This window comes from Thunnus maccoyii, chromosome 3 (genome assembly GCF_910596095.1).
Source record: "Thunnus maccoyii chromosome 3, fThuMac1.1, whole genome shotgun sequence".
Taxonomy (NCBI): domain Eukaryota; kingdom Metazoa; phylum Chordata; class Actinopteri; order Scombriformes; family Scombridae; genus Thunnus; species Thunnus maccoyii.
Window position 1 is genome coordinate 34,764,234 of NC_056535.1, and position 14,873 is coordinate 34,779,106.

Sequence of the window (14,873 nt, forward strand, 5' to 3'; positions counted from 1 at the left end):
AACGAAGTAATAATATATCAGTGTTGTGTTCACAGCTTGTGTTGAAAGCAGGTTAAAATAAAGATAAAATAAATAAAAAAACACAAACGTACAAAAGCACAAAACAATAAAGAAGTTTGCTGATTTTACAGTAAATTTTTATAACTTTGGTGATCAAAGCAGGATTTTTGCTCGACACAAACAGTTTTAACATCAATGTGAAACTTTTGGGATCACTATATTTGGATTTCAGAGCGTCCTTCCAACATCCTGAAATAAAGCAGTACATGTATGTTTTCACAAAAAAACCCTCTGAACTTCAATAGTATTTAAAGAAAAATATAACCAAAAATGCCATCTGGTTTACACTTACTATAAAGACTTTTACATATGTGGGCTGACATATTGTATTAAAGGGCAACAGAGAATTGTGAAAATGAGACAAATCATTATAAAAATATCACAAACTAGTATTTAAAGTTTTAAAGCATTTTGGTCACATTGGTTTTGCAGTTTTCCTTAAAGGCTGCTGGCAAAGTGCTTCCTCTCTGTGAGTTTCACCTGTAAGCGAGCCGATCGGCAGTAATAAGTATCATATTATCGTCAGCGAGGCACTCGAGCCGGCTGTTCGGGCTGTTAAAAACAACGTGGACCTGTTACACCTCCTGCATTGTTCTCCAAATCAGCCTGAGCTGTGGGAGGATCCTGTTACATGGTGGTGTGACCTGCCAAGAAAAGCACAATGAAAGAGTGCACAAACACACACACAGTATACACACTCTCATACACAACTATACCTCATTCTCACCAAAGCAGCAACACACAAAAACAGCCATGTTTGTTCTGTTGTGAGCAGGTCGACACAGATCCACATGAGCGACTCTGCACAGTCGATCAGGAGAAAGAAAAATACTTAACAGGTGTGCAGAGGTGAGAAAATAGGAGCTCCATTTTCATTTTCATACAATAGACGAATGTCTGGTTTACAAATTATCTATGATACAAGTGCAGCTGGGTCGTAGATTTGTTCCCCATCACTTCTATTGTAAGTGCATTATGAAGGGATCTTCTACTGTATGAACAGGAGGAATGATTACAGCAAGAAAAACATGTTTTAATGTTCATTTGGGCTCCTGACTGTTGCTTTAAGACACACTTGAAAACTTGTGAACCTGTGTTTTAAGGGTAGGGGACAATCATAGTTACAGTTTTTAAAAAATGCAGTTTAATTGAGGGCATGTCCAAATCCACTTTTGTTAGTTTAATGGCAGAAAAAATGGTTGTAGTGCCTGTCCCGACTGGCGGTTGGAAACAGGAAATGATTTAAGACACACTTAAAAAAAATGGTGAACCCGTCCTTTAATGCACAAATCACATTTTTACAAAAGGCAGAAAACAACTGATCCTCTCGTGAGCTCATCTGACTGATGACGTTGCTCAGAAACCTCATCTCACTTTGTCCTTTTTTAATATGTGCAACAAGTGCAACACCGTGAATGCTTCTACGGATAGATTGTCCAAACTTTTGCACCGTTTTGCACGTTTAAACAATTCACCGCACCTTCTGTGACCGTCAGCTTTTCACCCCGTCTTCAAGTTTGGAATGATTATAAACACTTTTGCCTTCAGATGTTGTCATACAACACGTCATTCGAACTAGTTCTTTTCCAGCATCGCCTTTAATCTGCCTCAAGTTTTTGTGTTGAGTTTAACATTTGTGAACTTTTTTACATTAATTGGCTTAATGGTGTTGGCATAAAAGAAGATATTATAGCTGCCTTTTCATTGTACTTTTATGGCCAATAAAAACTTTCTGTTATGATGTAACTGTGTGTTTTAATGTGCTTTTTTTTAAGTAACGTTACTGGGTTGATGGTTTCTGATGCTGCAGTACCAGTATTATGATCAACTCCTATTCTGGTGTGACTGTGACCTACATCTGTGAACATGACCAAACGTCATGGCTGCCTGCTAAAAACGCAAAATATAAAATGTGCAGCTGCACTCACTCACAAGACACGCAAATACATAAACATCAGCATCATCTGGTCTGACTCATACATGTGTCATTTCATTTTTCTTTGACAGTTTTTAGGGCTTTCATTTGCACTCATTTCCTCTGATGTTTACATGTTGATTTCTATTAAAAACAATTCGACTTGACACCGAAACCTCCTGGTGAGAAGAGGTTTCGCGATGTATTTGACAGGGCTGTGGAAGAGGAATTAGGCTTTTGGGGGTTTTTTCTGTACAGGTCAAGCTAAATCAGCACCATGTGTGTTTGAAGGTACAGTAAATCCAGTACTCTGCCCCCGGGGTTAATTTTAGGGAGGGTGGGATAAACACAAAGCTGACTAAAGGCTGTTCAGGAGTCCCCACCCTCAGGGGAGACATCAAGAGGTAAAGTCAGCATACTTCATGTATGGAGTCAAAGTAATATGATTCCCTTTCTTTCACTCCCTCCCTTTCATTGTGTTTATGTGCGAACATGTGTGGAAAAATATGGATTTCTTTCAGCAAGTGTATGCAAGATAGTGTGTTTTCAAGACATCAGTTTAATTTGTGCATGTGATGAGTAGGAGAGGTTGAGGCCTTTATAACTTTATTGACTTTATAGGACAGTCTCTCTCCTTCTCTGCTATGTTTTGTGGAAGATCAGGAGCATTACAGCAGCTACAATCCAGCAGACAATAAGTACATTTCCATCCACCTGTTGGAATGTGCATTTTCAATTTGCACATTAAAAAACCAGTGTAAACAGCGGAAATTCAAAAAAAAAAACTTGTCTGAGGTGGAAAAGTTGGTGTATTAATAAAAACAAAAAATGTGACTAAGTACAATGTAAACAGACTTAGTGTATAAATCATGCAACCACGAATCACGTGACCTAAACATTACTGAAGAGCTGAAAACATCAGATCTATGTGGAGCAATGATTACAAATGATTACATCAAACAAACAGAAATGTCATATTTCCATCATGTTTTCCATCATTTGAGCTTTGAATGCCGCTTTTTTTTTAATGACATCATCTCGATGTATCCTCTTCTTCTGCAACAGTTTAATGGCACCAACTGGAGAATTAGCGCCACCTGCTGTTTATGTCCTAATATTTTTCTTCTTGTCATAAACCAACAATGAACTGATCTACTAACAAGTATTGTGTGTGTATCCAAAGCCTGATATATCTTATTCCTCCGATGAGCCACCCCACTGCACTGGGTGACATGTTCCTTCATTATGAAGAGTTTGTGTTGTGTTATTTTCTGCATTTTACAGACCAAACTATTAATTGATCATTGGTTGCAGCTCTACTTTACAGTAAAAAGGGAGACTACTTCATGACACGTTATTGAGATTTTGGGGCTTTGTTTAAACTAAAGTTAACAGTTTTTAACAGCAGCAGATAAAAGGTAAAAGGATTGAAATACAGCGGTTCATGGGAAATGTAGTCATATTTTAAGAACGCAATAACACCACTGGCAAGACATCAGTGCTACCAGTCAGTCTATTCACTGGCATGCCGATATAAAGTGCATCTTCACATATAAAAATGTCCATAAATCTTCATGTCCCTCTGTAAATCTGCATGTGTTTGGTTGAGTTAAAGCTTCAGACTCAAAGCAACTGTGTGAGGATAACCCAAACTCTGAGGTCCACGCTGCCACAGCATGCAAACCCGACCCATCAAAGAGCCTGTTGAAGCCGTCGTCAAGCCTGTGCAAACATGAGCCAGCGCCAGGGAGAAAATCCAGCCGCACCGACAGGAAACGGCAGCAGACTCTGGTGACGTGTTAAAGAGACCTTTCCTCAGTTTTCCCCTAAATGCAGCAAATTCCTTTCAACTGGGTCAAGCTGTGTGGGCGTCTCTGCCTGTGTGCTGTTTGTGTGTGTGTGTATGTGTGTGTGTGTGTGGGAGTCAAAGAAAAGTGTGATTAGTGTGGTTTTGGTCTGTTGTATTGATTGTAATATCTTATTATGATGCAAGGAAACAGACAGCTAACAGCATTTTACGGTATTTATGTCGATTTGTTAATTTTGCTCCCATTTATGAGTCTGTAACTAACAAATGCACCAAATTATGTAAACCATGAGCTGGTTCCACCTGTGACTATTTTTTGTACTTTCTAAAATGTTGTATATTCATGTTAAAGAAGACAATTAACTGATCGTTAAGCCCTTAGTTACGGTTGTCAAACTTCCTGTTCTTGCACAAATTATGTTTACACTGATAATTGAAAAAAAAACAACAACTTTATTTTTATTGCTGTTTCAAATTACAATAACTCACAATTTAGAAGACTTGTAATCCAAAACAACAAAACAAAAAAGAAGACATTAACTAAAGAAATTGTTATAATAAGTTATAGCTACACTTAATTTATACTGTAAATACACTCACAGAGCACTTTATTAGGAACACCTGTGCAATCTAATACAACAGCTCTGCCATAAATTCTACTTTTACAAAACTTATACATTTTCAGTTTTGTTGACATTGTCAGAAAGGTGATAATTCTACTTTATATTTATTATTGAGGTTGGTGGTGGTCATGTACTGGAATGTGTTACTGTATTAAAAGACGTTACTAATATTTTGTCCACGCTTTTAACATACGTGAGGAGGGCAAAATATTAGGAACACTCATCCTTTTTCCTCTCCTCTCTGCAGGTTTATGAATGTGTCAGTTTGTTTCCACTGACTCTGTGCAATTGTGGCGCCTCTAAAATTTGATGCCTTTTCTGTCTGAACACAGTTGTAACTTTGACTAAGAAAAAGTACAACGAGGTAGTGTTTCATACACGAATATAAAATATGTGCAGTATAATATTGAATTTAAACTAATGGTGCAACCATGGAAAAGTAACACATTGGATTCAAAGATTTCAGTCGATGTAAACATGATATAACTTAATCAATTATTGGAATGAACACATTAGGGCTGCAACTATTATTTTCATTACTGATTAATTGATTGTCTATAAAATGTGAGACATCGTCAAATGTCTTTTTGTCCAGTTCAAAGTCCAATATATTTGTTTTACTATGATATAAGAGAAACAGCAAATCTTCACATCAGAGAAGCTCGAACCAGAGAAGAAATGGAGTTAAATCAATCTTTTTATCTTCTGCCGGTAAACTAATTTTAAGATGAATATTTTGGGGTTAAAGGGTTCGTTTCAGTGTTTTCCTCAGATAAGACATGAATAGGAACAGACACTTACAGTAACTACACACAGGATCTTTTCAGAGCACAGCAGGACTCTGTCTGATTCCTGGCAGTCTTCATCATAATATTTACTTCTAATGAGACTGCGGATTAAAGGGTTAGTGCACTCAATTCCTCCATATTCCGGGAGAAACTCTATACCCAGCAAATCTGATCTGGCGTGTCAGACCGAAAATAGCTCTGAGTTAAAAAATAGTGCAGTGGTGTGGTGGTGTGTTGTTTCGGGTACAGATGAGAAGATGAAACAGTCCAGTCAGGCTATAACACTGCACAGTGGATTGTCATACCACAAAGAAGGATTTTACAACTATGAAAAGTTATCTTGTTGATCTGACATAAACAGTAGATTTACACTGCTCAGTATTGTACGCTTGCAGGTATCTGATTGGCCAACACAGTGGGTTGTTAGATGATGTCAGAAACCTGAAGAGATTATGATAGATTTAAGCAGAAGGCAGCTGAAAATGAGAAAGAGCTTAAATTCCTCAAAATCACTTCCTGCTAGCCTTAAATGGCAAAGTAATGTTGACAGAATCTTAAATTTGGGTCATTGGAGATGATTTTTTTTTTTTGCAGAAGCTCAAGAACTTTATTTTCCATCAACTGTGGAAAGTTTCTCTGTCACAGTTTGGTTTGTTTGTTTGTTTGACTGCTGCTGAAACTGAGAAATAGTTCAGACTGCATCTAAAATTACTGGCAATGTATAAAGTTCGGCTTCACCAAACGTCAGAGGAACGATAGAGATGATTCTTCAGCTTCAAAAGAACATTTGATACTTTAATGGCAATTTTGGCCCATTAGGTATGTTTTCTAGGTAGCCATTGTCTGTGGGTCCAGACTGAAATATCTAAACAACTGTTGGATGAATTACCATGAAATTCTGTACAGACATTCATGTTCCTCAGAGGACGAACCCCTCTGACTTATAGTGATCCTCTGACTTTTTATGTAGCGCCACCATCAGGTCGAAGTTTTAATTTGTCCAGTCACAACCAAATAACTGCTAAACTAATGACATTCCCATCAGCCTCAAGGCGGCATTACGCTTCTTTGAAAGCATATTTTCTGTTAAAAATGATTTGTGTATATATGTGTATATTTCTAGGAGGCAGGTTTGTCTCTTTGAGCACTGATAAATCTTCGTTAATACTTACTTTTGGTAAAAAAAATCTATTTCAAAAATCAGTTTGTGGAGCCAGTTGGAAATGCACACACCAGCTGTTATTGTGTGTGTGTGAGTGGGTGTATATGTGTGTGTGTGTGTTTATGTGTACATCTTCCCTCTAGCCATAACAGTTTAGTTTGCTGTGATTAGTTTAAGTGACTAAGCTCCGGCCGTAGGACGCAAATAACTGTCGTGGTTTCCAGGAAGAAATAAGTGTGTGTGCGTGTGTGTGTGTGTGCGTGTGTGTTTATCTGCTGTTGAAAGAGTGTGGCCTTGACTCTCACAAATTTGCCTTTGGTTGTTTTCATTGACTCGTACATAACCTCCGATTGGCCAGAAATTTGGGTAACGACCTTCTTCCCTTCAGTGTTGACTTATGTGAGGTCGAGCAGCCAGTAGCAGAGGTCAACAAGAACTCGGCCGGCGTCACAACAACCTGTCAGTGAACTCTGTCAGAACTGATTTGTAGAGTTCTTCATTAAAGCTGTTTTATATTCAGCTTCCAGCCTGAAAACTGCTCGTCTGCGCTGAATTATTTGAAATATCTCCACAACTATGAGATGGATTTCCATGAAATTTTGTACAGACATTCATGGTCACCAGAGGATGAATCCTGCCGACTTTGGTGACTGCTTGACTTTTCCTCTAGCGCCACCATGAGGTTGAGTTCCATGGGATTGGTTCACACGTTCATGTTCCTCTCAGGATGAATAACTTTTCCATCTCGCATGATCATCAAGTCAGAATCATTTTCATTCAATATGGATCCGAATAATCTTGGTTTTTACAGTCTGGCCTTTACGTGGTTTTGGTTTTAATTCCAAACAGTTTCAGTAACATTTTCACTCACTTTATTATAAATAGAGTTTCACCAGAAGTGATCAGACAGTCCATGACGTTAAATATTTATTATCTGTTAAAACCACATCCTGGTTTAAAGTTGCCCTGTGGAGTTTTCTTGTAAACAAGCAAAAGTTATATTTAGTGTTACCGAATCTCAAGTGTTTGCATCCTTTGGGTGTAACAAAAGTGCTGAGTTCATTTCCTTCCTCATGAAACATTTGCAAAGTGGATTTTTCCTGCAAGTTTTGAAATCTGCATTGTTTACATCCATGTTCACTAACCTGCAGCCTTCTTCTTCTTCTCTGCCTTTGTTGGCGCATTGTTGCATTTCTTGCTGTATTAACGCAGCGTGTAGATCAGTGAAATAGTGTGAAACCAATTGAGGAACTTATATCATGTGTGCATGTAGGTACAAACAAAATGGGGACTCATTCATAAAAAAAATAGCTTCATAGTGCTCCTGGAGGACAAAAACCACAGGATACTGTCAGGTTTGTGATGTATTTATTGTAGTTGGGTCACACACTTTCCTTTTACATTAAATGCACAAACAGTTGGAGTGTGTTGACTTTCAGTTTCTTTTCCATTAACAGGTTTGATGAACTGTATGAAACTGGGAGTTTTGTTTCTGCATCTTCAAATCTGAAACACACAGTTTAAGATGTTCATTCTCTATCTACCTTTTAGAAAAAGTCACAAAGAAAAAGTTGTTGTCACACACATACTTATCATTTCTACAAAGCATCAAGAAGAAAAGGGAAAACAAAATCTGAACTAATGTCACATAAATCATTTTCATAACCACCAGCTCTATTTGTCATCACAGTAAATGGACTGCAGTTACGAAGCCCTCTTCTAGTCTGAACGACCACTACAAGCACTCTGCAATACATGCTAACATTCACCCATTCGCACACACAAACACGCATATACCCGGAGGTTCAGTGTCTTGCTCAGGGACCCTTTGACATGCAGACTGGAGGAGCTGAGGATCAAACCACAGACCTTCTGACTGGTGGACGACCTTCTCTACCTCCTGAGCCACAACCGCCCACAATCATAGCTTTGCTCATTCGCCTTTTATTTCTTCTTCTTCTTTTGTTTTAAAAATAGAATACAACTTTATTGTCTTCACTCAGGGGAAAATTGCCTTTGGCTCACCAAAACATAAAAGCAGCACAATAACATGTAACATATACAACAAATGTAGTGACAAGATAAACTACAGGTTTATAAAACACATTACAGTACACAAGTAAAAATAGATAAAACATCTGAAACAAAACATAAAACATTTTTGACTCATTTTTCTTCCATACAGGTATTTCCTTGTTTACTCATTAAATGTTCTACAGTCTTTAAACACTGCAAACACAAATATAGTGAATTCTCATTTTGACGAATGACATTTTAAAAATAAATACCGTTGTGGTCTCGTGGTGTTGAGCTTTTCCCACAGATCTGGTTCTCACACATCTATATACTCACAGACGTACAAGCAGAAGCATGTGGAAGCGTTTAGAGCTGGCAGCCCCAAATCACCGTGTCCTCCGTCACCCTTAAACACCACCCTGAGAGGGCTGTGAACCCGGTCACAGAGGTCAGAGGTCGAATGAGACGGGATCGAGTCCAGGCCTCCCAGAAACAAACAGCAGCGTGGCAGAAAGAAGGTAGAGATGAGAAAATCTTCCAGTGGTATTTTTCCTTCTAAAGTTATTGATCCTCAAGTAATTTTGGATTAAATAACCTCCTAAAAGTCATGTGATGCAATGTAACAAAGGTGACAGTCTATTAAAATAATGAAAGATGGATTTTCTTTTATTTATGAGGATAAAAATATAAACCACTTGTTGCTCTGAGTGGCTTCAAAACACTCCATACGTTATTGACGAAGGTATTAAAGTAATTATTCGTAAAATGATAAATGTCTGCTGCTCTCTTTAGATTTTATATACAGTCTTTGGATCCATCATAAAACCAGTTTGTGGAAGCTGTTACTCAGTATTTTCTCCCCAAAGAAAACATATCTGACTGGCACACAAAGAGCGCCACCTACTGAAACTTCTCAAAACATTACTTGTAAATTTTCAAAATATAACAAAACGAATTTTCAAAATAAAACAGTTTTTCCTCCCAAATTATTGACTTTACTGTTGAAATCTCAGGTAAAGTTTTTCCCCTTTTTGTGATTCAAAGACCTTTTTAAGGTTACGGGACAATCGTACTTACACTTTTTTTAAAAAACTGTCCCGACTCGTGGTTGGAAACAGGAAACGTACAGCAAAGTCTCCTTTGGCAAAGTCTGCTGTTGGGTTTACTCCTCCGTCCACCCTCCTCCAGAACCTCCTCCTACCTTAGTTAGGGTTCAGGTTTGGTTAGGTTTAGGCACAAAAACCACTTGGTTAAGGTTAGATCATGGTTTGGACACCTGAGCTGCAGGGAAAGACACTTGGTTGGACGCAGGAAACAGGAGGCGAACAGTCTCCTGCAGCAAAGACCACTTTTTGCCTTTTTACCATCTTGCCAGCCACCCCCCCCCCCCATGTAACTGTACCACATTATTATAGAGACAATTACTCTTTAAAGTACAGTTCAGGACCACAAACAGTCGTATGTGGGCAGTAGGTCGGACTCAGAAAGAGTAAAACACCTTTCTGGGGTTAAAGCTGTCGACTTCTTTAACCTCACATCTCAACAGATTCGACCACATGTCAAACCAACAAAATAACAATCAGATCAAAATCATGTCCGGTATTTTATAAACATGTTTCTTATTGACTAACTACACAAAACACACATCTTACTGTAAAAAGCTTCTTTATGAGGGTTCAGAAGTCAAACATTCATCACCTTTCGTGTCTCTGTTCCGTAACGTCTTTCATTTAAAATCATTTTCTGTCTGGTTCTGTTTCTCAGCTGCATCTCGCCTCTCTTTGTCTGTCTTCTCTCTGGTCTGGTAACAGTATCTCTCTCCCTCTTTTCATCTGGGACATTATAGGAACCTGATCTGAAGTTCTGCATTCCTGCAAACAAAAAAAGAAGGAGGTGTTACGAAAGGGAGCACGAAGAGGGAGGTAAAGAAAACACACAGATCAACAGTTTCAAAACAATTCACCCTAAATCTAGTAATAATTAATATGAAAATAACGCTAATTGGTGTAGAAGTCCTCATCACCTCACACTGAAACGATGCCCGAGTTAGATCCCTCACAGACCTCATTGTTCAGTTTTAATGAAATATGCTGTTGACAGTGACGTCTGCCGTATTCAGCTGTCAACACAAGTTCAAAAACTCAACACGTAAAACTAAAACAGTCGGTGTGGCTCCATCAGAGCCGCTGTGAAAACACATAAACAATCTGAAAGTTTTTATTTGAGATCAGATAAAAGAGGAATTTTGTGAAAACGTCATACAATTTCATCCCTGGTTTGATTCCAGCCAGAGACTTTTGTTTCCTGTCTGCCTCCTCACTGCCCACCGACCAATAAAAAGGCAAGAAAAAATAATATTAACAATAATCTTTAAAAAAATCACAATATTTCAAAAATGGTAGTCCTGAAATGTAATTTAATGACAAAAAGCTGAATTATTCATTTAATGATTTTTTCCTGTAATATTACATATATTTCTCATCATATTGCAACTTTTTTCATTTTAAATTTTAGACTTTTTTCTTCAAATATTCTGACTTTTATATCAAAATGTTATGACAATATTCTTGAAATAATCCCATTTTCATCTCATAATATTACGACTTAACTCCCAAAATATTCACACTGTTCTGCAAACAATATAATATTTATGATGAACTATTACAACTTTCCTCTCAAAATATTCCGACTTTTGTCTCCAAATATTATGACTTTTTTCAAAATATTACCTTTATTGTTAAAATTTTTTTGACTTTATTCTCAAAATATGAACCTTTTGCTCGTAAATGTTTGACTTTGTTCTCGCAGTGACCTTAACACAATATTTTTCTCACGATATTTCGGATAAAGTGAGAAAATCTGTGTCTGTGTGATTAAGGTGAAAATATCACATTATAACATTCAGTTCAGTACTTTATTGTCTCACCGGAGGATATTCGGCCTCCAGCGGAGCAAAGATAAACAACGACAATGAACACACAAACAGTACAACAATAAAATCAATAAAAGATGGGTTCTGTATAGGATTGGATAAGATAAATACAGTAGATACGGTGCTAAGTGTGAACAAAAAGTGAATAGGTGCAAGGTAACGTGCAAGTTAAACATGCTTACTGCACTGGGGACAAAGGAAAATTAAAATCTACTGCATGTTGCCCCGTGAAGCCTGCAGCTCTGACCTGAAGGGAGAAGATCAAAAGCCTCAAAGAGAAGATGGTGAGACGTGGAGATAAAAGATGTCTGATAAGGAGGACTGCTGCGTGCCGACGATCCTGCTGAACCACCTTAACAACGTTGCCTCGTCTTTTTTTGTTTTGGACATTCAGGTTGCCGTACCTGGATCCAGGTGAAGGTTAAAACTGACTCAATGACAGATTTATAAAATAGCACCATCAAGGAAGTAATGAGAGTGACTGAGTGTGTGTGTGTGTGTACAGTAACTACCAATCAAGTCTATTTTCAGTGTATATAATGTGAAACAGACCCACTCCCTGATCTCATTATGTTCTTCACACACAGCCTCAAAAGCACAAATACTCGCACTTTTTTTTCCATTTTTATCTCGTGTTTGTCGAGCGTATTGTGAACGTGGTGAAATGTGTCTTGAGTAAACTCGACTATGTATACGTGAGAATAGCAGAGCACTATGTGCCCACAGATGTTTATCCAACTCGATGACTGTCATTCCTTTCCAATGTCAACATCAGGAGACGTGCTGCAGATTATTTAGGGACACTTTGTTCCATCCGAGTGAATTTTGATCGGATGGCAATCGACAAGTTAGATCGATAATTACGGGGATAAAAACACGTCCTCAATTTAACAGACGTTCACACTTTCAGTAACTAAACTACAACGTTACCTGCAGACAGTGTTGAGTTGTGAAACTGACAGAAAGATCATGAAAGTGACAGATTAACCACTCGACACTCCTCTGGGTGGAGGTAAACTTTAAGCGAGACTTTACGGGGGAAATAAGTAACTTAAGCTATCAAAAGAATTACAAATGAGTTTCATTTCATTTCAGTATCCTCTGATAATAAAAACCTGACAGACTGTTCTCACCTGTACCACAGCAAAGGAACCCAGTAAAATCTCCAAATATTACTACTTAGTAATATTTTCAAACTTTATCAAAATATCACAACTTTTTAAGACAAAGTATTTTCTCAAATTATTTTGAATTTATTCTCAAACTATTACAACTGTATTCTCAAAGTATAAATCAAAAGAATTATAAATAAATAAATAAATAAAGCACTTTTTGAAGGTCACTACTCACAGAGCTGCTAGAATGACTGTAAGTTGTTAAAAGTTACCTGCAATTTCAAATATTGATCACCAAAAGTTCCTAATTACCATTAATGGTAATATACATGCAGAAAGGCATGTTGTAGTGAAGGATGGAGACTGTTTACAATACATCACACAATGCATCGGCTGCAGCATGTTCAGAGGAAGCTGCTGGGAGCGTGAAGCACCACAGAGACAGTCGGTGGTTTCTCTGTGGTTTCAATGCTGCAGCTGCTTCAGAAAACCGAGAAAAAGTCCGTCGGTGTTAAATGAGAGTGTATTTCTTTAAGGTTGTTGCTACATGAAAGCAAGTCCTGGCTTTTCTCATCGCTGAGGTTAGAGTTAGACGATGTGAGACAGTGGATTTCCCCCCCTCACACATCTTCACGCTCTGGTTCATGCAGAAAAACCGAGCTGCAGGAGGAAACCAAAGATAGCAGCAGACATCAGATCATTTACAGTCATACATCTCTCTGTTGTGAGAGAAATTCTGCTGAACACATTCTTCTTTGTAACCAAGGTTGTACTTTTTGTGAAATTATTTTGGATAACAGGACGTGCTAGCATGGATTTCAATAAAGTCACCAGAAACAAACTTGTAAGTAGATTTCTAACTGAAATTCAATGAAACAGGATGATAATATGTGAAAGTGTCATTTATATGGTGTCCTCCCAAGAAAACCCACAGAACAGGTCATAATGTCAGTCGCCCAAAACTATAATTAGTTTGAGTGACAGCTGCCATCTAGCGGCTGTAGTAATTGTGAGGTGGAGCAGTGGTGCAGTTCAGATGACGTATGTATATGTGGACAGATTTCTTCATTCAGAGGAGGAGGGTGGATGGAGGCATTAACCCAACAGTGGACTTTGCCACAGGAGACCGTTGTTCATTTCCTGTTTCCAACCGCCAGTCAGGACAGGCACTGCAACCATTTTTTTCTGCCATTAAACTAGCAAAAGTGGATTTGGACAGACCCTAAATTAAACTGCATTTTTTAAAAACTGTAACTATGATTGTCCCCTACCCTTAAAACACAGGTTCACAATTTTTCAAGTGTGTCTTAAAGCAACAGTCAGGAGCCCAAATGAACAGTGAAACATGTTTTTCTTGCTGTAATCATTCCTCCTGTTCATACCGACCATTAGAAGATCCCTTCATAATGACCTTACAATGGAAGTGATGGGGGACAAAATCCACAGTCCTCCTTCTGTGCAAAAATGTATTTAAAAGTTTATCTGAAGCTAATATGAAGCTTCAGCGTCCAAATGAGTCAAATCAAGTAGATATCTTTCAACATTACAGTCTTTTTAGTGTCAAAGTCCCTCTTTTTGTTACTATACTTCCACCTGCAGCTCAACAGGGAAACACTGTCCGAGGAAACACAAAGAGGGAATTTGATGCTAAAAAGACTGTAAATGTGTCAGATATCCACTTGATATGACTAACTCAGACTGCTGAAGACCAGATCAACTTTTAAATGACTGTGTGGACACACTGTGGATTTTGGCCTCCATCACTTCCATTGAAAGCACATTTGAAGGATCTTTTAATATCCAGTATGAACAGGAGGAATGATTACAGCGAGGAAAACCTCTTTCACTGTTCATATGGACACCTGACTGCTGGTTTAAGACACACTGGAAATATTTTGTACCTGTCCTTTAACCCCGTGGTTATTATTGTAGCCGTGATGATGAAGGTGACCTAACTTTAAAGAAGTTGTAACTTTAACCCACCACATGTTTCTCTAACCTTAACAAAGTGATCACTTTAACCCAAACCATCATCTTTCCCTAAACCTAACCAGACTTTAACCACAGCGCTGTCACATCATAAAACATCATGATTGTTTAACCGTGGTTTCCTCCTGTGTGTCGCTCTAGACTCACATGGTCAAACCACATGTTTGTTGGTTTGTAGGACAACTTAGTCACATAAAAACATTTGTTTTTTGTGCCAGGATATGAACCAACAATACTTAAAATCAAACAAAAAAAATGTTTGAGTATTTTGTAATAAGAAGCTTTTTCTTTAAGAAAATTATGGATTTATTTTTGGTAATGTCCAGAAAACCTGCATGAAACCACGTTTGTACAATATATTACATGGAGATACAATTATTTTTCTGCCTTGTGCCACAAATGTGTCCCCGATCTAACTGTAAACTTTAAAAAACTGTAAAAAAAAAAAAAAAAGGGCTGCAGCTCT

General features: G+C 37.9%; 1 long non-coding RNA gene across 4 annotated transcripts; it reads right to left on the minus strand.

Annotated features, from left to right (window-relative positions):
- Positions 1-7,706: 7,706 nt before the first annotated feature.
- Positions 7,707-10,653, minus strand: LOC121893535. Of its 4 annotated transcripts, none has more exons than XR_006095314.1 (4): positions 10,634-10,653; positions 10,395-10,490; positions 10,070-10,242; positions 7,707-9,568 (listed from the first exon to the last, which is right to left on the minus strand). It is a non-coding gene; the product is annotated as an uncharacterized LOC121893535 (long non-coding RNA). The 4 variants fall into 4 exon arrangements; XR_006095316.1 differs by lacking the exon at positions 10,634-10,653 and having other exon boundaries at positions 7,707-8,314; positions 8,644-9,568; positions 10,395-10,593; XR_006095315.1 differs by lacking the exon at positions 10,634-10,653 and having other exon boundaries at positions 7,707-8,854; positions 10,395-10,593.
- Between the last annotated feature and the right edge of the window lie 4,220 nt (positions 10,654-14,873).